At 42.9% G+C, this 21,071-nt stretch overlaps 1 protein-coding gene and 1 long non-coding RNA gene across 3 annotated transcripts in view; one reads left to right on the plus strand and one right to left on the minus strand.

Annotated features, from left to right (window-relative positions):
- The window catches only part of LSAMP (limbic system associated membrane protein), a 965,192-nt gene that overhangs the window by 644,886 nt on the left and 299,235 nt on the right, over window positions 1–21,071 (plus strand). The gene's annotated exons all lie outside the window — the stretch shown is intronic.
- Window positions 14,337–20,237, minus strand: LOC149919804 (uncharacterized). Of its 2 annotated transcripts, none has more exons than XR_016471203.1 (3): window positions 20,012–20,237; window positions 19,791–19,854; window positions 14,337–15,217 (listed from the first exon to the last, which is right to left on the minus strand). It is a non-coding gene; the product is annotated as an uncharacterized LOC149919804 (long non-coding RNA). The 2 variants fall into 2 exon arrangements; XR_016471202.1 differs by lacking the exon at window positions 14,337–15,217 and adding an exon at window positions 19,247–19,580.

Raw genomic sequence — 21,071 nt, forward strand, 5'->3', positions numbered from 1 at the left:
CCTTTTTCCATGTTCACAACGTAATAGGCAATGATTCTCACCAGCAGTCTATAACTCTTTTTGTAGCACTGGGAAAGAGCACTGTTACTTCATTTTAACTCTGTGCAAATTTAATTAACAGCAGAAATTCATTTATGGTAGTAATTTTCGACAAGAAGCTCTTCTTCCAAATAGAAGCTGAAAAGAGAGCATGAGAATGCATTTAAGACAGGCAGATAGCTTGCTGTCTAACCTCGAGAAATGCTCGTATTCAAACACCTCATGCACATGGAGCGTCATGCTCCAGCAGACCCTTCACCTCCCTCCGCAAGGGGCCTGAGATAAGGTTGCTCTGTGAACCTCGGAAGAATGAATTTCTCAGCTCCTGCAAGATTCACATCTCAGCCAGAAAGTTGCATCAACAGACTATTTGCTGCTAGACTAATTACTGGATATCGACAAGGGGGGTAGATGTTTTTGCATGCTCAACCTCAGCTAACTGCATTAACACAACAGTCAGCTTTCCTGCTTTAAAGCCAGTGAAGGGCGTTCTGCCTCAGACCTGTGCCCTGCTTGTTGGAGTGCTGCAGGGGAGAGCTGAAGGCTTGATTGAAATTTGAAGTTGTGCTCTTCCTGCTCAGTCTTTTGATGAAATGGTTTTTAAATCTGAACGTTGCCCTGTCACGGAGGCACAGCACAAGGTTGCAGCAGGCCCTGGATAAGAAAGCACTGAGGAATGGGAAGTTGGCTACTCACCTGTAGTGCAAAACAACCTCATTGATACGCAGGAGACTTCAGTCTCGGTGACTTTCAATGTCTTCCACAGCATCAAACTGATATTTCAAAGAGATTAAGAACTGAAGGGAACATATGATATCCATTTAAAGCCAAGACTTCAGATTTAATGAAGGCTGTATCAGAATGAGATATGATTCAGATATCAAATTACATTTGTTTAGCCCAACACAGCTTAATAAATCACAGCAACATTTAATAAATATTTATCTTCTTTTAATCACCCGTTAGTGCTTTTTCTGATCTCCCCATTCCCTTAATGGCTCACTCCTGTATTTATGAAATGTGATTTCCATTTCTCTAATAATCAATACATCTTTTTATTTTTTATAATTTGGGCAGCTTTACTGAACTTTTGTGAGATTTAATTAAGATTAAGGTTTAATCTTTAATTTCAATATATAAATTACCCCGTGTTTGCTATTAAGTCATTATTTGGTAGCCTCATTGGATATGAAGTCTTGACTGGAAATGTGGCAAGCTCAACAGTCATTACAGTATAAATGTTAATGAACTTCAGGGGAATCTTTGGATTGGAGGAAGATCTTGGCTGCAGTTATATCTCTCTAGCTGATGTGTGTAATTAATAATGCGAAATGTGAACTAAGGAAGGTAGGTTGTGCGTGGCTGTCAAAGCTTCTGTTTGCATGGGTGTCTGGTGCAGCAGTGGAATTCAGGGTGAGGTCAATTGGAAAACAGCAGCTTGTGGAAATAACACTTGTACATGATGACTCAGCTGCCAGCACAGCATGCAACACGCGAGGAGGCTGTGAGTAGGTGCGAGTCTCATGGGGTATTTCCTACACCATGCTGAGCCGCTTTGGACTCAGAGATTGAGCCGTGCCCAGCCATCTGAAGGGAGATCCAGGTGCTGCCAGCAGAGTGACTCTCAGCAAGACCTTGACTGCTGCCTGAATCTCCTTGAAGGTGGTGCTGTGCAGCTGTTCCGTGCTACCTTCCCCATCATCACTGGCTCCCAAACTCAAAATAATAATCTGTGAAGCTCTGTAGGTGGTTGTCAAAGTCTAATTTAAATTTCAGGGCACATGCATTCTGCAGCCCTTTGCTAATCCCAGGCACACTATGGCTCTCATCTGCTTACTTGCCTGGTTGTCCTTCCTATGAGAAAAAAAAAAAAAAAAGTGAACTAACAAAAAAATCAGAGGGAAGCAAAATGGTATGTTATTACCTTGTCACAGCTTGGGCAGGTGCCTGCATTCTGGGGAATGCTCTTAGCTTCCACCATGCAGGTAGAACCCATCTTTCAGAAAACTCTCACAGGTAGTTAAGTTAGACATATTTGAGTCTGTCCGTGAGTTCATATCGTTTAATGACATTAGCATTGCCTTCGTCTTCTATTTGGCACTGGAAAATTTCTGTTGAGTCCCCTTCAGGGTCTTCTGCTATGTGAAGAAAACTTTGGTTTACCTACAGAGCCACAGAAATAATGGCTAAAAAATATCCATAAGGATGCATGTAATATTTATAAAGTTAATGCACTCTTCTTTGAATATTCCATGCTTCCATAACATCTGTCACATATCAGTATAATAGTCTCTGAATTTTATATGACTCCAGAACATCACATCTGCTATGGTCTTGTTTGGCAATCTGCTGTCTAAAAGGGTCATAGTGCTTCTTTTCCCTTTCCCACATTTAATATAAACCCCATACATAGGACAAGGGCCTTATGGATTTCAGTGGGGGTATCACTTTTGCCCAAAATGTTGCAGACTCGATTCAGAATTTTCAGGTAACTGCTGGACAAATTTTTTAATACTTATAAAATTATCTAGTCCTTAAATTCTGCTCAATCAGTTGTTAATTGGGCTTAATGCTTTCAGGCTTTGCTCTCCGTGTCTTGTTGATGGTCCCTTCTCTAACCATATGAATGTTGCAAACTAAAATACATACTCTGATGCTTCTGTTTATAGGTTTGAACAATGAAACCATTTTATATCTTATCTGAGAAGCAGCCACTGCTGTAAATTAGTGAAGAGCTATCTCCTCTCTCTGGTTCTGTCAATGTGACTACTGCAACATATCTCTTTATTTGAGCCTACTTCAACTGTGGCTCCCTTTTTGGGACCCTTTTACTTCCAAATAACTACTGGAAGTAAAGGAGATTATCTAAGGAACCTTTTTTTTTTTTTTTTTTTTTTTCCTGTTAGGTGGCCACAGCCATTTGCCCATATTGGAATGTACAGAGATATACTTTGGATTGGAAACAGAGGTTGAGAATAGTAGACTGGGACAAGGGATGAATCCTCAGTGTTTGCTGCATTTGTTCACAAAGCACATCTGGTGAATGGCATTCCAAACTACCTCTTCTGTTGGCTCTCCCACCAGAATGCTGTAGTGTACCTACTGTGGTAACACGAGGAAGGAACAGGATTTGTTTCCTTTCTCCTCTGAGCCTTCTGCTTGCCACCTATCAAATGTTTTGAAAACATCTGTGAGGAAATTGCTTGCAGTTGCAAGGAGCTGGACTTGGTCAGCAGGTAATTTATAGACCAAAGTAGGTTTAGACTGAATAAGATGCTTCTCTTTAGTGTAGTCAGCATGACTGCAATCAGTTGGGGTGGAAAATAAACATATAGTTTATCAGATTCAACAGATGAGGTGCATTAATCCAAGATGCATGGCAATGCTTGTGTTGAATATCCTTAGTAACAGTTCTTCTTGGACTGCTTTTGCCTTCTACTTTTTGTCTGCCTTGAGACTGAGTCCTCAGTGGTGTCTTGCAGTGAGTAAGGAGTTTGAAGGGTTTGAAGAAAGCTATGTTTGATATGTGTTAGCTGAGCAGCAGATTGAATACTTGTATCAAATCTACAATACCCACATTAAGGTTCTTTGTTAATGGCACCTAACCTCGATTGTTTGAAGGAGATTCTCTGGCAAACTTAGAAGCCTGATCCAGCAATAGTGCTAATACAGAGCACAAAACTCTTTTGCTCTTACACCAAAATGTCTTTTGTTTTTGGGTAGGTCTGTTTGTAACCTGGCAGCAATAGCTCTGGTTTGAGTTTCTCTGTTGCCTTCCTTTGGTTTACCTCTGTGGACCATAAAGACTGCGAGTCCCTTTAGTTTCAAGGTTGCTAGAGGAACTGTAAGTTACGGCATGGTAAATGCCCCTTTTGCTAACATATCCCCAAATTATTAGTACTCATCACTTTGAAAATAAGTCCTTGGAGGGAAGAAGGGAAGGAGATTGACAGGCTGACGTCTGTCCTCTGGCATCAGCGTGTGCTGTGATGTCTCAGGGAGCTTTGGTCTAGATTGTATAGGCCAGGCAGTTCAGGGAAAATCTAAAATGCTGAAGAGGAGAAGATGGATACTTATATGGGGGAAAGCATTAATTGCAATTAATGTACAGGAGGAGTAGTTCATCAACAATAAAGCAGGCGAAGTCCTGACTGGCCAGCCTGCTGCCTACATCTATCACTGCTCAGCACCTGCAGGCAGACATTTTGTTGTGCTTATTCTGCAGCCACCCAGCACTGACAGGAGGATACCCAGGGAGGAGGGGAGACAGAGAACTGCAGACACTTGAAAGGAATTTTGCATAGGCACAGGAAGAGATCACACCTTCTGCCAAAGCTGAAAAGTGAAGTGGGAACACCTGTGGCTGGGCAGGGGGAAGAAACTTCTTCCCCAGTAGATCACTAGGAGAGGAAAGACAAATAGCTAAACTGCTGGAGCATTGTCCTTCCCTTCTCCAACTCTGTGCCTTGTTGAGGATGAATACCCTTGCCTTCTACGTCTTGTAAGGGTGATTGCTGCTATGCCATGCTGATTGCATGGTTGCCAGCTTTTTCTGATTTTTATGTAATGAATGGCAAAGCCATACTGACTTGTTGTTTCATGGAGCTTGCCAGAGACCACATTAAAATGTTTCTGGCTTTTGCTCCAGAGCACTAGTTTGTACCATCAGTCATTTTGACAATGGGTTTCCAAAATTGAGTCCAGATGCTAATTTCTTTAATGGAAGCTGCAGATTCTGTAAAGGCCTCCTTCCACCTTGCCCTTGGATCCTCCTTCCCTGGGAAGAGGTGCATACTGTTTTGACAGACAGTTCCTGTTTGCAGTGGAGCATGCAAGAACATCTGGGGAAAGAAGGGAACTTCACAGTTGCCTGTGGCTGAGAAGAAAAAGTCATCTTAGCACAGCAGATTTGGATGCCTTTGGCTGACAGATATCATGTGAGTTGTGCCTCTTAGAGGCAGAACAGCTCGGTGTCTTCAAAGCACACCAAATCCGTAGGAGTCACTTTCCTGGATGTACCGCTGTTACTCTGCTTCTTGTTATTAGTGTGTCAGCCTCAGCAGGAAAGCTGGATTTGAGATAAGGCCACAGTTGGAAATATTTGGGTTGGGCATGCTGGTTGTGTAAGGGAGGTGCTCACAGCCAAGGCTGTGCCTGCCTGGGAGGAATTTAGAGTGAAGCAGCTCGAATCATATTATGCTAAGGCTGTACCAAGGGAAGAGTTCTGCACACGCATGTGCAATGGATAAAAATAGGCTTTTGTTGTATTTTGTGCCCTCCTTGGTTCCCACAAGTAAGGGTCTCTCTCTCTTAAGGTAAAGGAGAAACTGCTCAGCGTGGAGGGGGTGTGCTTGAATCACTGGAACAAAACATACCCCCTCAGTATCAGAGAAAACCCACCCCCACCATCAGGATCCTCGAGTCTGTGTGTCTTAGCTAGATGATAACACATTCATGCTTTCCAGGTGCAATTATGTGCCATACACAAAGGCAGTCAGTCTCATCTCCGCTACAAACTCTGGGACAGGGAAGTCCTGTTTTGTTCTCTCACTCAGTTGGTTTGACGTAGCAACTGGCAAGAAAAGACTCTGTTTTGTAACCACAGAGTGCTGCTGCTGTCCATCTGTTGAGATGCTGACAGTGACGTGTAAACCCAAAGAACCCACTGACATCAGTGGAGTCCTTTCCACCCCAATGAGGTACAGGGATTGAAGTTGGCTGTGACTTTGGACCAGTTTATTTCCTCGTGCCTCAGTTTCCCTAGTTGTGAACACATTGATTACATGCTTTCATCACCTTACCTAGAGTGTTTGAGATTTCTGGGTTGTCTGCAGAGGTTGCTGTAATCTTCAGATGTTGTAGGAGTGGGAAGGATTATCATCATTATTTCTGACAGGCAACTATAATTCATCTTTGCTTACCAGACCCCTATGGTAGTCTTATTGTGAAATGAGTAAAGGTTGCTTCAGCGTGGGATTCATGTGAGTTTATTTGTCATTGAGCCTGGTAATAAATTGGCCCCAGACAGTGTTACCCGAGCTGTGCAAACAGAGAAAATTTTATGATTCTTAATTTAATTTGTATTCTCCATTTCTCACTATTTGTATTCTCTCAAAGTCTGAAAAAAGCTTCTTCGCCATTTGATCTGGACGTTTCCTGTGTGATGAATACTGATTATTTCTTTCTCCTCCTCCTGAGATATTTTTATTATTTATTTTTTATAAAGTAGAAAATGATGACTTAATTAAGTCATGTGTCTCTTGAAAGTAAAGCTTTTTTAGTTATTTTAAGCTCCCTCCACTGGAGGCTTCTGCAACAGCATTGGAGAATGGAACAACCTCAGATAAATACAACCCGACTTAGTTTTATACAGGGCCATTCTATAAGAAGCGTGTGAAGGTAGAGTCATAGAATATCTTGAGTTGAAAGAGACCCATGGAGATCATTGTGTCCAACTCCTGGGTGTTCTTCCTATGTCTGTGATGAGCATTTTGTGAGGGAATCTTAAGGCATTTGACGTAACACTAATTTCTTAACCCTTATGATGACAGACCTTTGGGAAGCAAGTAGAGTGCTTTCAGAGCAAAATATATGGCTGCCATTAAAAAGCAGTCTTAAGGAATGTACTGAGGGGTGGGGTGGGGTTGTGCTAAGAGCTGTGAGAAGGTTCTTGGGACATGTTGAAAGGACAGTGAATGTAGTAGCTCCCAGAGAGAGCAACTGCACCAGAAACAGAGCAAAACACCACCCAGCCCTCACCCAAGAGCAATAGGAGCACAGGGCAGACAGAATTATTTTCCCACCACCAGCAAATCCACCTGTCTTGTAGTCACATAGATAAAGTTGTTTCACGTAGGTACTAGAGAGCATTCAAGCTTGCTATGCATTTCCGAGCTTGCTTAATCAGAAAATAAAATCAGGCTGTATATGTGAAAGCATTTCATTTTCAAATGTTTCAACAGAACAGCAGGCAGTCGGTGGGATAGCATTAGGATCACTGAGCCACTTTTTGGTAGGCTTTAATTTGCCTGACTGTTTGGCTTTTGTTGAGAAGAAGGGAAAATGATTCTCTGCTTCAGATCACTCTGCTGGGACAGTGGCTTTTTCTTTATCTGGTCCTTCTTCTGGCCTTAAGTTGCACCATAGGAAGTTCAGGTTGGATATTAGGAAAAATGTCTTCTCAGGAGTGGTGAGGCAGTTGCACAGCTGCCCAGGGAGGTGGTGGAGTCACCGTCCTGATGATGTTCAAAAATATCAGATGTGGCACTGAGAGACATGGTTAGTGAGCATGGTGGGGATGGACTGGGGTTGACTTGATAATCCTAGTGGTCTTTTCCAACCTTAATGATTCTGTGATTCTGTAAAGGGAGATAATATTGCTCAAGCCGAGAAAACCCTGAGTGGAGTTGAGGAGAAGGCTGGCAGGATTGACTGAAACAAGCTTTTGGAGTGAAAACTGTACAAGTATTCTTCCCACTGCCTTTGCTGTGAAGTGTCACCACGCTCTCTTCCCTCCCATTCCTCCTGCTCAGAACCACTGTTTATGGATGCTGTCGTATGCTCACCACAGCCACACCATTCTCAGAAGCGCTGCCTGGAGCGCTGCCTGCTGCAGTCAATGCATGTTACCCTGCCCCTCCTCAGCAGCACACAACCCTTAAGAAGCTCGTTCTTATGGGGAGGCCCTGTGCATACCACTTTGCAGAGGTAGGGGATGACAGCACAGAGAGAAAGCTGCTTGGAATGGTGGTTTTTCTTCATTTTTGCATACAGCTCTTTAATTGCTGTGTAATAAACCAGTATTGATGAAAGAGGCCATTTACCATCAACTTATTTGGTTTTCTGCAATGAGCTAATGTTTAATTAATGTGCAATAACTTTTGCAACCGAATGTATCCCGTTAGATTTACTATAGGGGACAGTTTGAACATCAACTTAAGCGGCCAATGACTGCAAATGTATTTATTAAGGTTTAAACATGTGTAAATGAGTTCGTGTCTATTTGCAGAGCTGTTAAACTACAGTAAATATGTTCTTTGTCAATTGGTGGTTAATTAACATCCATTAGTTCTCCATTAAGAGCACAGTTTGGTGTCTGAATTTCCTTGCTTAGTACTAACTTTGAATTAGGGCTGCATTTTTACCTCCTTCTACAGAACAGTGTTTCCAAAATCCACTTTCTCCATAGGGCTGGAGCGCTGGGAGCAAAAAGACGTGCCAGTTTTTGGAATGTGCTTTGCAAGGCAGGAGGTTCATGAAGGGACAAGTGGAATCTTACTGCTAGGCCTCACAGCTCGTATTTGTAAGCTGAGAAGCTTCCCTCCTCTCGCAGCTCTGCCTCCTGAATGTTTGTAGGCACTGCAAGTTACGGAGCTGGCTCACGTGTTCAATGCCTGCTCACCTCTGAGCATTTTGGGATTTGGAAGTGCAAACACTGCTAACACCTGCATGGAGGGGGCACGCAGAGCAGATCATAGAGGATCTGTTTACTCCAAAGGAAATATTTAAGGTGGGCATTTCCGAGCAAAGGCTGTGTGGGGCAAGATCACAGAATTGTAGGGGTTGGAAAGGATCTCTGGAGATCATCATCGAGTCCAACCCCCCTGTCAAGGCAGGCTCCCTACAGCAGGCTGCATTGGTAGGTGTCCAGGCAGGTCTTGAACATCTCCAGAAAAGGAGACTCCACAGCCTCCCTGGGCAGCCTGTTCCAGTGCCCCGTCACCCTTACTGTGAAGAATTCCCTCCGTATACCAGTGCAGAACTTTCTATGCTCAAGCTTACGGCCGTTTCCCTTTGTCCTGTCCCCACAGACAGCTGAAAAGAGAGGTTGGCCGTGTCCCTTCGATGGAAGGGGTGTTAGGCACCTTGTCTCCACGCTCGGTTGGCCGCTATGTCAGCAAACAACCACAAGGTGACACTGTCCCAGTACGTTATTTATGTTTTGACAGGGGAGTGTAGATTACATTTGGCATAAAAGGGTGTTCTGGGCATCCGGATCTGTTTCCTGCTTCTTAACTGGGAGCTAGGTATGATGCCGACATCATGCACTTGTTAGATCTAGAAATAAAAAGCATTTTCAAATTGCCAACTCTCCATGCAAGCGCTGCCTTTTTACAGAATGAGTAGCCGAAAGAGAGTGACATTCAGTACTGCTCACACGGTTGTCTGAGAATTTCATCCAGCAACTGAGGAATGCCTGACCAATCACATTACCATCCCAAGCCATCACAAACGTTTTGTCTTTCTCCTCCTTTTCTCTGCAGCTGTCAGAATTTGAGGTGATAGAGCTTATTGCTTATGGGTGAGGATGGGAAGAGTCCTATTGCTTTTTGCAGTTGTGCGAATATACAGTATACTAGCTGTGCAGATATAGCAGTGAAGGGAAACATGGGCTGCTGAGGCCAATATTTCAGGAGCTGGGTTTTTTACCCAAGGTACTCCAGTGTCCTTATGCTAGAGTTTGGTTTCTTTGTTGTTTTACAAGAATGCTTCAGTTCTTTGCTGCAACTGGTCTTGGTTGGAAATGCTGAGTGAAGGTGAGATGTGCTACAGGCATAAATTGTGTGTTGAGGTAATAAGCAGTGATGTAGATTAGAGATATTTGTGAACGGTTAATATGATAAAAATAAGGTACTACAGCATGTGTCATGTTTTACAGTCAGACACAGTATCAGAAGCAGCTGAGATAAAACACATTTGTAAGGTACATGGAAGTACAGGTAAAAGATATGCTCGGAAGGGTGGCCTTTGGACCTGTTTGCCCAGTTGTGATGTTAGGTTACCTGTGGCCATCTTGTTTAACCGGATCAGATTTAAAGAGCTGACTGCGTTGTTTGTGTGGTCGTGAGTAACAGGCTGAACCTGATACTGTTCTTTTGCCTCATGCTCTGCGCCTGCAAGCATCTACTTTGGTTTTAATAACATTAGCTAAATTGGTAGCACTGTTAACTACTTCCCCTTGATTTCTCCCTCATGAGCCTGCATGCCTCCCTGCATTTTGCTATCCTGAGATTATTAAAGGAACAGGCAGAGAAAAGAACAAAACTTTGATCAGCTGTAGTCAACAAAGCCTTCCTCAGTCTCCCAGTAATGGGGATCATTGAAAGAAATAGACCTAATTTATTTCTAGGGGTGGGGGCAAGAGGAGCTTTGAACTGAATAGGAAAGGCAGTAAATGGGCTTTCCCAGAGAAGCAGATAGGATTGCACAGAATCATGGAATGGCCTGGGTTGAAAAAGACCACAATGATCATTTAGTTTCAACCCCTCTCCTATGTCCAGGGTCGCCAACCACTAGACCAGTGGTTGCCCAGAGCCACATCCAGCCTGGCCTTGAATGCCTCCAGGGATGGGGCATCCACAACCTCCTTGGGAAGATTTTTCAGGTTCATCCTGGTTCCCTGCATCATTCCACGAAGAGAAAGCTTTTTGTGGTTCATGATTTGGTAGTGGAGAAGAGCCCTATGCTGCCACCAGTATTAAAACTGTGCGTCCTGCCCATTGGTAATAATTTGCATGCATGCCATTATGAGTTTCTGTCAAGTTAAATTAGCAGCATTGGTTTGAGGCACGACTGTAAGTAGCAATCATGACTTGCCCTTCTTTTTTCCCACCAATTCTAGACAGGCAGGTCCTTGAAAGAACAAATCTGGAAGCTGTGAGCAAGTGGACATGGTGGTCATACCAGCTGTAGGCACAAAGCCAAGGCAGCAGCAGCAGAAACTTGCTCTTTCAGCTCCTTGGACACAGGCTCGATCTGAAAGAACTCATCCCAGAAGAGCAGTAATCCAAAAAGTGGTATCTATTGTAGGGTGCTTTGCTGACTTATAGGAGGAGAGCCAGACTGAATTCTAAAGCGTGAAATTATCCATTGGGGCTGTTGGGTTTTGTCTCCTTCCCTAAATTATCCATTTCTCTGTGCTGCAGTCAGTGCTGCCCAGTCACAGCCTCTGCAGGGGCGGGGGGATGCTTTGGGGATGTTTTTCTGCAGAGCCTTAGGACAGGCAGTTGCAGCCTTAGGGGAGGATGGGGACACACAGTGCCTGACCAATAGTTACGTGCTCAGTGGAAGACCTGAACTACAACTCCCATGAGGCATTCCATTCCCAGAGGCAGATGCACTGTACTGCTGGGAGACTCAAAGCAAAATGCACTAAATTCAGAGTGCCAAAACGTTTTGGCTCATTGTAAAATGCTGAAATTTCCCAATTAGCCTCTATATTTCAGAATTTTTAAAATATATATATATTAATATTAATATTTCAGTCCTTAGCTTGAATTTGGGATGAAAATCAGTGATGAAGCTGTTGGAATTTTCCATAAGGAAAACATTCTGATTTGTTTTTTCTTTTTTTCTTCTGAGCACAGCTTTAAAAAGAGGTAGCTGCACTTGTTTCTGTGAAGTGCTTTGATATACGCGGATGAAAAGAGCTATAGAAGTGCTAATTATTGTCACACCGGTTTTAATTATTCTGTCAGGCTGAGGAGCAGCTGCCAGTTTTCAGCCAGCAGTGGGTTTTTCAAGATGTCCTGTCCACAGTTCTCATAGAAACAATCAGATACTTATTTTTAATTGTTTTAAAAAAGAAATCTCTCTGTGCTCAGCAGATGCTACAGCTCTCTGATGGAAGTTCAAATCCACCTGTGTGTGGGATGTTGGTATCAGGACAGTAATTAAGGGAGGAGATGGAAAGCTCCATTTGCTAGCTAATAGGGAGCAATCCCATGGGGGAGGAGGAGGAGGAAGTGGTTGCCAGCCAGGGTGAGATGCTCTGAAATTTGCTGTGCACAACATTTTAAAACGGAAACCACCACGTCCAACATTTGGGAGAGGAGTGATTTTTACCTCTTTTCTATTTGTCGCTGCAGTTATTTATTTACGTTACGTTTTGTTCTGTCTCTGGGAAGACCTAAACGAAGCACTGCATCTTCAGTCAGCTCAGAGAAGCTCAGCGGAGCCGCGCAGCTCAGCCAGTTTCTAGATAAACTTTGTTTACCCGGCAGTATTGCCAGCTCTCAGGGGAGCTGGAGTTGGAAGGCCTCTGCTCTTGCTTTGCTTTTCAGCCATTCCGCCCGGCTGTGCTGCCTCATCTGAGGCAGGCGGTGTGTCATTGGAATCCTAAGGCTATGCTGGCTGTGTGTGTTTGTCCCTGCAAAATGATCCGACAGAAATCTGGGGGATTTACCTATGGTACTCCAGCAAAGACAGCCTGCCTGGTATAAAGAAGCCTACTGCGTGTCCCAGGGGAGAGATTAGGACCAGGGAACTGATAGGCACAGGGCTCTTTAGGGTGTTGTGTTCTCACAGCAGAAGTATCAGTGCTGTGAGTTAATGGAAGGAAAGGACCAGAAGTGACCTAAGAATGCACCCAGACATATCAGGAAATAGGCTACAAGTATTCATGTTAGGGGGCCATCTCCAATGGAAATGCAAGATGCCACATAGAAGGGACATCGGTGGCCATGAGCGGATAGCTAAGCTCTGGGAAAGCTGCCTTCTAGCGCAGGCTCTTCTGTCTGTGAGATTTATAGAAATAAGATGAAATTTTTCATGATCTTTCGAAATTGCATTATGTTTTCAGAAGAAGAAACATTCGCAGAAGGCACAAGTGGCACTGACAGGTCACTCCCTCACTGTCATGGTTCTGTGCATCCCTCTGTCAACAAACTGGTGTCTAGGGCATGCAGCGACTCTTCAGTACTGTCAGTTGGCAATTGGTCTCCATTAAAGGATAACAATGATATTTCTTTGGAGAAGAGACTTTCTCTTCTGTTCTGGTGAATGATGTGTCAGGCTGTTAAATCACAGAGGTGGTTTTATTCTTCCCCATTTGATCTGTTTGCTTTCTTTCTATGTATTTCCGGTGTCTAGTTCCTCAAGGCCGGCATGGTGTGCTATATGTAAATATAAGAAGCTTAAAAATCCAAGTCCTTCCACGCGTGTGTTCTCCTTCTGAGGGGAGAAGTTCTGCTATATAAAACCCCATGACACGATAAGAAGTAACGTGGCATTGATTTCGATCAATATGAAGCAGAAGGATTTGCCCCATTGCTGCGGCTCCTACTCAGTTGTTGCCTAAGGATTAGGAGGATTTTAAAGAGATAACACACAGCTATTCTTCCTGTCCTGGAGAGAGCTTGGTGCCTCTTCATGTGACTCAGCTGTAAAGCAGAGGAGACAGACACACAAGGAAAATGTGTCACCAGGACCTCGAGAAACCTCTTTTAGACTCTGTGATGCTGGCCCAGTAACACCCATGTGACTGTTCTGCCTGAGCAAGGAAAAGGGCAGAGGGAAGAACATCATTTCTTCAGAGAGTTGCACAGAGAAGCAGCGCAAGGGAGTGAAGTCTGTACTCTGAAGGGATGGTGGATAATTTCAAGTTTTATCATATAGTAGAGGCAGGAAATGAGGGTGTGGGTTTTGTTTTGTTTTGTTTTTTGAATTAATGTTGAAAATGTAATGTGGAGTTATCTAAAAGCAGCTTGCACGTTTGGGGAAATCCTACCAGATGTTTTCATTTAGGAAAGAAAAGTCCAGCTGAATTCACACAGGTACTGGGGCAAGTAGTGCTTTCTTTTCTCCTCTGTAGTCAGCACACTTCAGCCAAAGCCAGGCAGCGTCAGGACAAGCTTCAGTTTGTCCAAATTGCCTTGCAGCAGCTGAATTTCTGCCAGCCTTCCAGCAAGCCTCCATTTCCCTGTGTCCAGGATCAGGCCCACACTGTAGGTTTTGTTCCAGAGCAAAGGTTCTGTGGCCCTGTAAGCTTCTTGCCAGGAGTGTTTATTGAGGAGTGAAGAGATAGGAAGTACGTTGCAGCAGTGTCAGCATTATGTAAACTTCAGCTGGGTTGGCCAGCAGAGCTCAACCTTTCTATCTTTCTCAAGGGAGCTTTGAGGTGAAGCTGTCTTTGGGGCATGTATTAACAGCCTAATGAAAACAAGGCAAGCTGACTCCAACATCTGGTAAGCACAATGGTAGGAAGTAGTTTAAGGTTTAACTCATTTTTTGTACAGCATAGAAACATACTGCTGTATTTGTGATAAGCTGGTAAGACATATTAGCTAGTTAAATGTGTATTCTTTGCATTTCCTAAATCCTGCTATGGACAGCGTGTGAGTAATTTTCTCAACAGATCATCTGTACCAAGTTAAAATCCTAAATGCGGTCCTTTTTCCTTTCTTTTGAAGAAGGTAAATCTGACTCTGAGATTCCTCTGTTTCCTTTAGAGGAAGGCTAGTGAGGCAATAAAAATAATATTTTATATTGTTTTTCTTTTTTTATTCCTCATTGCTTATATTCCAGATCTTGTCAAAAAATCAGAAAGCATTAATCATTTCTCTAGCTGATCTAAGACAAAGGCAGAGAATCTTCTTTTGTAGGCTCTCTGAATAATGCTTCGTGTTTTGTTTTGCTTTCTGAAACACTTTCTGGTCTTAAACTTTATTACCCTTTACCTTAACTTTCCAAAGTCTTCTATTCTGACTTACTATTAATGTGACTTAATTGCTGTGGTTGCCATATGAGTCGTCAAAACAGCTTTGCATCTTTCTGGGGGATGCTAGAATTTGACATTCTCTTTTGTGCTGGCAAAATCGTCAGGGGAGATGAGAGCTATAACCTGCTGGGGAAAGTTATCCTTAACTGCTGGATTCAGGGAATCAGACAAAGTTGAGCAGCTTGCACATTGTTTTGGGGCTTGCCATTAGAGCTTCATTAGCTCCATAATCATATTCCAATTACAAAATATGTCTCTCTGTATACTCAATCCCATCCATCTCCCATACAGCTATCCAAACACATGGCAGCTTTATGGAAAGATATTACAGGAGCCAGAAACATGCAACCTCGGTTTCACTTTGTGAAAACTCTAGAGTCAACTGTCAGGAGCTAAGGGTCATCTGCCCAGTCGTGGTGACATCCTCAGTCTTTCTGTTACATGTAGTAAACTAAAAGCAAAATGCCTTGTTCCCCAGTCATCAAAACATTGACTCTTTCCCGGCCAACATGCTCAAACAGTGAATTTTTAAGATTGGCTCTTGGGGTTAAGGAGATCTTTCAAGAGCTTCAGAATCATTCTGGATGTTATAAGGAAAAACTTGCTGTCTGAGTGAAACACCTTTTTTCTGTCCCTTCTGTCTTCTGATTTATTTGGTTTCCTTATTGCAAACACTATTCTCTATTAAAAAAAAAAAAAAAAAAGTGAGACTATATATGATGGGAAGCACAATGACAGCAGAGCAGTAAGGTCTCAGGCTGCAGGGAGTGTTGCCGCTCTCGATGAAACAACACGGATTCGATGAAACACAACAGCCATGGACACAGAAATAAGGGAACCTTCCTGAACAGGACTCTTCTCCAGTGGAGCGACCATTATCTCTTCTTGCATATCACTGTGATAATGTCACCAGGCCTAGGATCTTCTGGAGCTTTACTTTCAACAGTGACAGACTAATCCTCTGGATGAGATAGGTGGCCCATTGTACCACTGTCTGTGCTTTGGCCACTCCTGCTTCAGGAAGGTGGACCAGGTCTTTCACCCACCCCTGAATTGGCAAGGACATCTTAACTAAAACTATTTGGGTTAGCAGATCTGCTGCCTGTAATGTGGAGTAGGTAGCCAGTAACTGTTTTCAGTCATACTATCTCTTCTGCTCCAAACCAGACCCGAGATGAGAACCCAACTGGGGTTTGAATGGTTGGGCTGCTATAGGCCCAAGCTGAACCTGGCCTGAGTTACATGTGCATCAAGTTCAGCTGGAAAGGTAGGATTGCATACACCTAGTGCCTGTGCCTGTTAAAACTAGTTTAACAGCTAGTTAGGCTGGAAGGCCTCCTGTTCCATTCTCCCCCTGTCCCATATTTGGCCTTTCTTTGTGAGTGGGTATAAAAGCCTCAGCAGATGTGCTAAGTGGGGTATAAAGGAACACCAATATTCCAGTATACCCAAAAAATCTTGCAGCTGCTTTGGCACAGTAGGAACTGGAAATGCCTGAACCTTGTCTGTTTATTGCACTGGGTAGTACTTTGGTCTTTCCCAAGAAAACTACAGCCAGGAATTTCACAAGTAGGCCTGGTCCTTGCAACCTTCCGTGGGTTTATAGCCCACCATTTCTCTTGCATATAGGTAGGGAATTAATCTACTGCCTTTCCTAATGCTTCAGACATCAGCATGAGATCATCAGTATAGTGATAGAGTTTGATGTTATTGGGTTTATTCCAATCTGCTAGGTCATGCACTACTAGGTTATGACAGAACCCTTGTAGCAGGACCTGAAAGGTCCACTGCCTGCTTCCCCACTTAAATGCAAACTGATCTTACGATTCTTTATGGATGGGAATACTGAAGAATGTATTTGCCAAGTCTAGGACACAGTGGTATGTTTCTATCTCCCTATTCAATTTTTCTGTAAGAGAGGAAATATTGAGTACAGCTCAATGAACAGGCAGCATGACCTTATTCACTTCTCTGTAATCCACTGTCATTCTCCACATTCCATCTGACTTTCGTACTGGCCATATGGGGGAATTATACAGGCTATGTACAGGTCTTATGATTCCTTATTTTTTGAGTTTCTGCACCATTCTTGAGATTTCCTCTTGCACCCCTGGGCTTCTGTACTGTTTAGTGTTAGTAATCTGATGCAGCTCTGGCAGGCAAAAAGGTTCGTGTTTCATATGGCCTCCTAATATCTCTTGCACTGCCTGGATAACAATACATCTCTTTCTCAATCTGAACTCTCCCACAGTTGTCTGGAGAATCAGACCCCATAGTATATCTATGCCCAGTATATACTCTGGGACTGGAGCAATAGACACTTTATACTACTGGGGTGGGAGCCACCCAACCCCCAACTTCGACCTTGTCTGGGTTACAGGGATAGTCTGTCCCCCAAACCCACCAATCATCACCCTAATCTCCACGGAATTTAGTGGGCTCACCATGAATAATTGATGTTTCTGATGTGTCTACTAATGCCATCACTTGTATGTTCTTCCAGGACTGAAAAATACTTAATTCAACATAGGGCCTCCAGTCCATCTGGGAGTCAGAATCCCTCATCACACAAGTAACTGTTCAATTGCCAATTCTTTTTCCTCAGGTGGCTCAGGAATAGTGGCTCAGGTCACTTGGAAAGGCTTTTTCCTCTTTTTAGAAACGAGAAATCGTCCAGATTCCATATTCTTGTTGGCACTTGTTCAGTAATTCCTGTCCCTGTTTTTGGGGGGGTTTTTTTGAATTTTTTTATTTTTCTCCAGCTGTTCCCATAGCTGGAGGAAAACAGGACTGGGCTAGCGATCAATTTTTGCAAATTGAACCCCAGAATGGATTAAATCATTAAACATCTGGTTTTGGGATACCTGTATGGGTCCCAGTCAAGATGTCCACAGGGTGGATCTCCTAGTTTTAGTTTCAGAGAGGACCTCTTTCCCTTCTAATGTCCCAGTATTGTGCCTGGTCTGTAGGCACTTTGCTTCTCCTAGATCAGTCACCAACTGGGAGGTTTGTTGAATGATGGTTTCCAAGGCCACTAAAGGGTTTAAATATGGACACTAGTATGCCATTATGGTGGGGAGGCATGAAGTCCCTCATTCCTGCTGAGAACTTAACTGGACCCAGATTCTCAAAAGCACCATCATAAATCGCCTCCTTCATTCCTAGTTCTCTGATATAATTTTGAAGTTTCTTCTATCGAAGTCCATAGACCAGTGTTTATTGGGACATCGCATTTATTTGGCCACATGATTCTACATGCAGCCATTATCCATTGAATTAGAGAATAATTTTTGTCATTATGCATTATAGACACATATGATCTTTGTCTGAGGGCCAGATGCGTGGTAATGAATGCAAGTTTAGAAATCTCTGATTCATTAATATCCACTCTTTTGGCCCCCATGTCCCCTAATCTTAAGAGCCAAGCTGGCTCTTGGTTTCTGTTTGTTGTATCTATGAGTTCAACAGCCATGTACAGACGCACTGTCACATGTAATGTAGTGTGGGCAGGGGGCAACTCTTCCCATGGCAACCCTACCAAACTATCTTGGACTTTCTTAGGTTTTTTGAGTTATTATCGGTCTTATTTCTAATTGGACTTTAGTCTTGTTGAGTTTCTTTTTATTTTTAGATTCAACCATGATCCAAAGATCCTAGATCTGAGTCCTTTTCCCCTTCTAATGATATAGCTCTTAATTTTAGAGGGGAAGTGGATTTTGAATATGAGGCAGTTTGCCTTATCAGAAGTGTAATTTTATTTTTCCAATCATTTGATATGAGCTTTTAAAAACTTATTTTCCTCCTTTAGTTCTTCCTTCGGAGGAACAATATGCATTAATAGTTAATAGTAGCAACCATGCTACAGTGGATTTTGCTCCTATTCTTTCTTCTTTGTTAGGAAAATTTGTTCTAATTTATTCAAAAGTTCTACCATCTTGGAAGGGGATTTAATAATGGTACCATTGTCCATTATGGGTCTCCATTCTTAAATGATTCGAGCAGCATTCAGCCAGGGGGATCCCAGGAATCCCAGGGTTTCCCCCAGGAGTTCCTCCTTTGGAGTATTAGAGGTCCCGATGACCAGCCAATGCTTTATCCTTTTAAGATAATCCATCCTAAGTATATATGCTGCTGTCACTCCTGCCTGGTTAGTGTAACATGATGGAAAGCACAATAGTGACAGCAGAGTGGCAAGATCCCAGGCTGCAACAAGTGAGGATTCACTCAAATGCAACAGCAGTTAGCACAGAAACAAGAGAAAGAAGCTGCTTATCTTCAGAAGGCCTTACATATGCAGAGATCTCCAGGGAAATTACCTCCACTGCCAACCCTTAGTAGAGGTCTGGGAAGGGGTGGATCGTGGCTCTGCCTCTTCAGTCACTCAGGTGCCCTGCACGCACCTGAGCTCCCCTGAGTTGGCCCTGCCTTCCTACCAAGTGCTTAGTCACTGGTTCAAGCCCTGACTTAGCATTTCCACTACAAAGACCATATAGCTTAAAACTTTGTGGTTGTTTTTTTTTTCTTCTTCTTCTTCAGTTATCTCAGTAGGTTGGAATGTCATATATGCTGGTCTTACCTCATAGAGCATGATGATGTCATAGGCCCCCTTCCACAACAAAGTGTACCCTGCCCCTCCCTCCTCCAAGTTTCTTTCCTTATGTACTTACAGTGCCTGGGGTGTCACCCACAACTCTGTTGTGCTGGGTTAGTTAGAGTGGGGAGTGTTTTCTCTCTAGTGAAATTCAAATCTTGTAAGCAATTCTCTGTGCCATCAAGAGCAAGCAACCTTTTCAGTCCAAAGATTTAAGCCCTGACACATTACCTATCACCCTATATGTAAAATAGAACTTCAGCTTTTTGGAGCTTTCTTACTGCCAAACATTGAAGGATGTAACCACATTATATATATCAAGTATTGATTTCTTCCAGTTTCCTTTGGATACTTTTGAGTCCTCATGGTCTTTCTATGCTTTGGTCAACAGTGCTTCATTTGTACAGTGGCATAGAGGGGGCTGTGCGCTGTGAATGCTTTATCAGAGTCCACCTTAGAAGGACATAAAGGCAGCAGAGGCTATTTTGAGGCTTTTCATTACCTCTGTAAACATCTGCATGACTGCTGTTTTGCTGATAAAATTATACTTTTCATTTGCAGCAATATATGTATGGATATAAAACAGTGATTTAACAAAGCTTAATTGTAAATAAGACAGCATCTCAGTAAGACTTAAGATGGTAAGGACAGGGTTAAACATACTTATCCAGGAAGTCCCTTCTGTTGAGTCACGAGGTTTGGAGTGAGCCACTTTGCCTCTGAACTCCTTGAACCAAATCAAGAAGGAGTATATGTATGGTTGATAACACTCCTAGTCCCAGACTTTGTCATTATTTTATGTCTAAAGGATTATATGTTCACAGTTAATCTAAGATACCATCGTAGCAAAACTTAAAAAGTTCTGCAAGCTATTAGTCACTTACTGAAGACCTGTCATAGCAAGGATTCTCTTGATGTCAAGGCATAGGGAATCTCTTCAGTAGACATAACCTCAAGAGGCATTCCTACTCAAGGGGAGGTTGTATAGGAGAGCTCAGTGTGCTTCTGGGCTGCTCACTGTTTATGAGGTAAGATGATTGACTCATAGTCATATTTGCATACTGAATGCAGATCTTAGTTTCTTCCAAATTTGGCTTGAGTGACACATTGACCTGCACCGTGGTCAGGTGAGTGCATTGCTCAAGTTAGCCCTTAATTATTGTGTTGTTACTTGTCTTCCCCAAATCCCCATTGAGTGGAATGCAACCATTTGTGGTTCCCTTAACTTTTGTGATAACTGTGCAAATGTGTTTTACATGATGGCTTACAGTATGGAGGCATGTGTCTGGTAGCATAAGCAATGTGACTCAACTGGCAATTGTGTTTGCAGATATCCCTTACTCACAGGTATCTCAGTCCCTCAGCCATGGAAATGAGGCTGAACATTTCTGTTTGTATCAACAGTGCATCCTCAGTCCCATCATAGTTATAATGTGAATGAGGCATCAGCTTTTCATGAAGCACTCATCAAACATCAATAAGGGACAGATTTGTTTTGGAAGTTCTTGAGTAATAATGGAGATAATCTGCATGACCTACATTGCTTTTGGCTAGGAGCTTTAATAGTTTGCCTCTTGGTGTTTCCTTATTGACCGAGTTACAGCAATAAGACATGACAGTTCATAATTATAGCATGTTTAGCTACCAAACATATTTCACTGTGAAATAATTTCATGTACCGTGTATGTCAGGGACATGAGGAGAGTTTGTTTGAAGTCAATGGGAGAAACTTTGCAAAAACCTATACTCTGTTGTGTCCTTTAGTAGAGAAGAGAAATAGAAAATACCTGGAATTCATCCAGACAGCCAAATCTGTCTCAACCTCCTCTTTCCTATTAGCTCAGAATTTCCTTTCTCCTTGGTGGATGCTTAACAGATCTTCTTGTAAGGTCCTCGTTTGCTTCTTGGCACTGGAGGATCGGCCCAGATGGTGACAGGACAGAC

The sequence above is a fragment of the Phasianus colchicus genome, chromosome 1, assembly GCF_987193195.1.
Source record: "Phasianus colchicus chromosome 1, bPhaCol1.hap1.1, whole genome shotgun sequence".
NCBI classification, from domain to species: Eukaryota; Metazoa; Chordata; class Aves; order Galliformes; family Phasianidae; genus Phasianus; species Phasianus colchicus.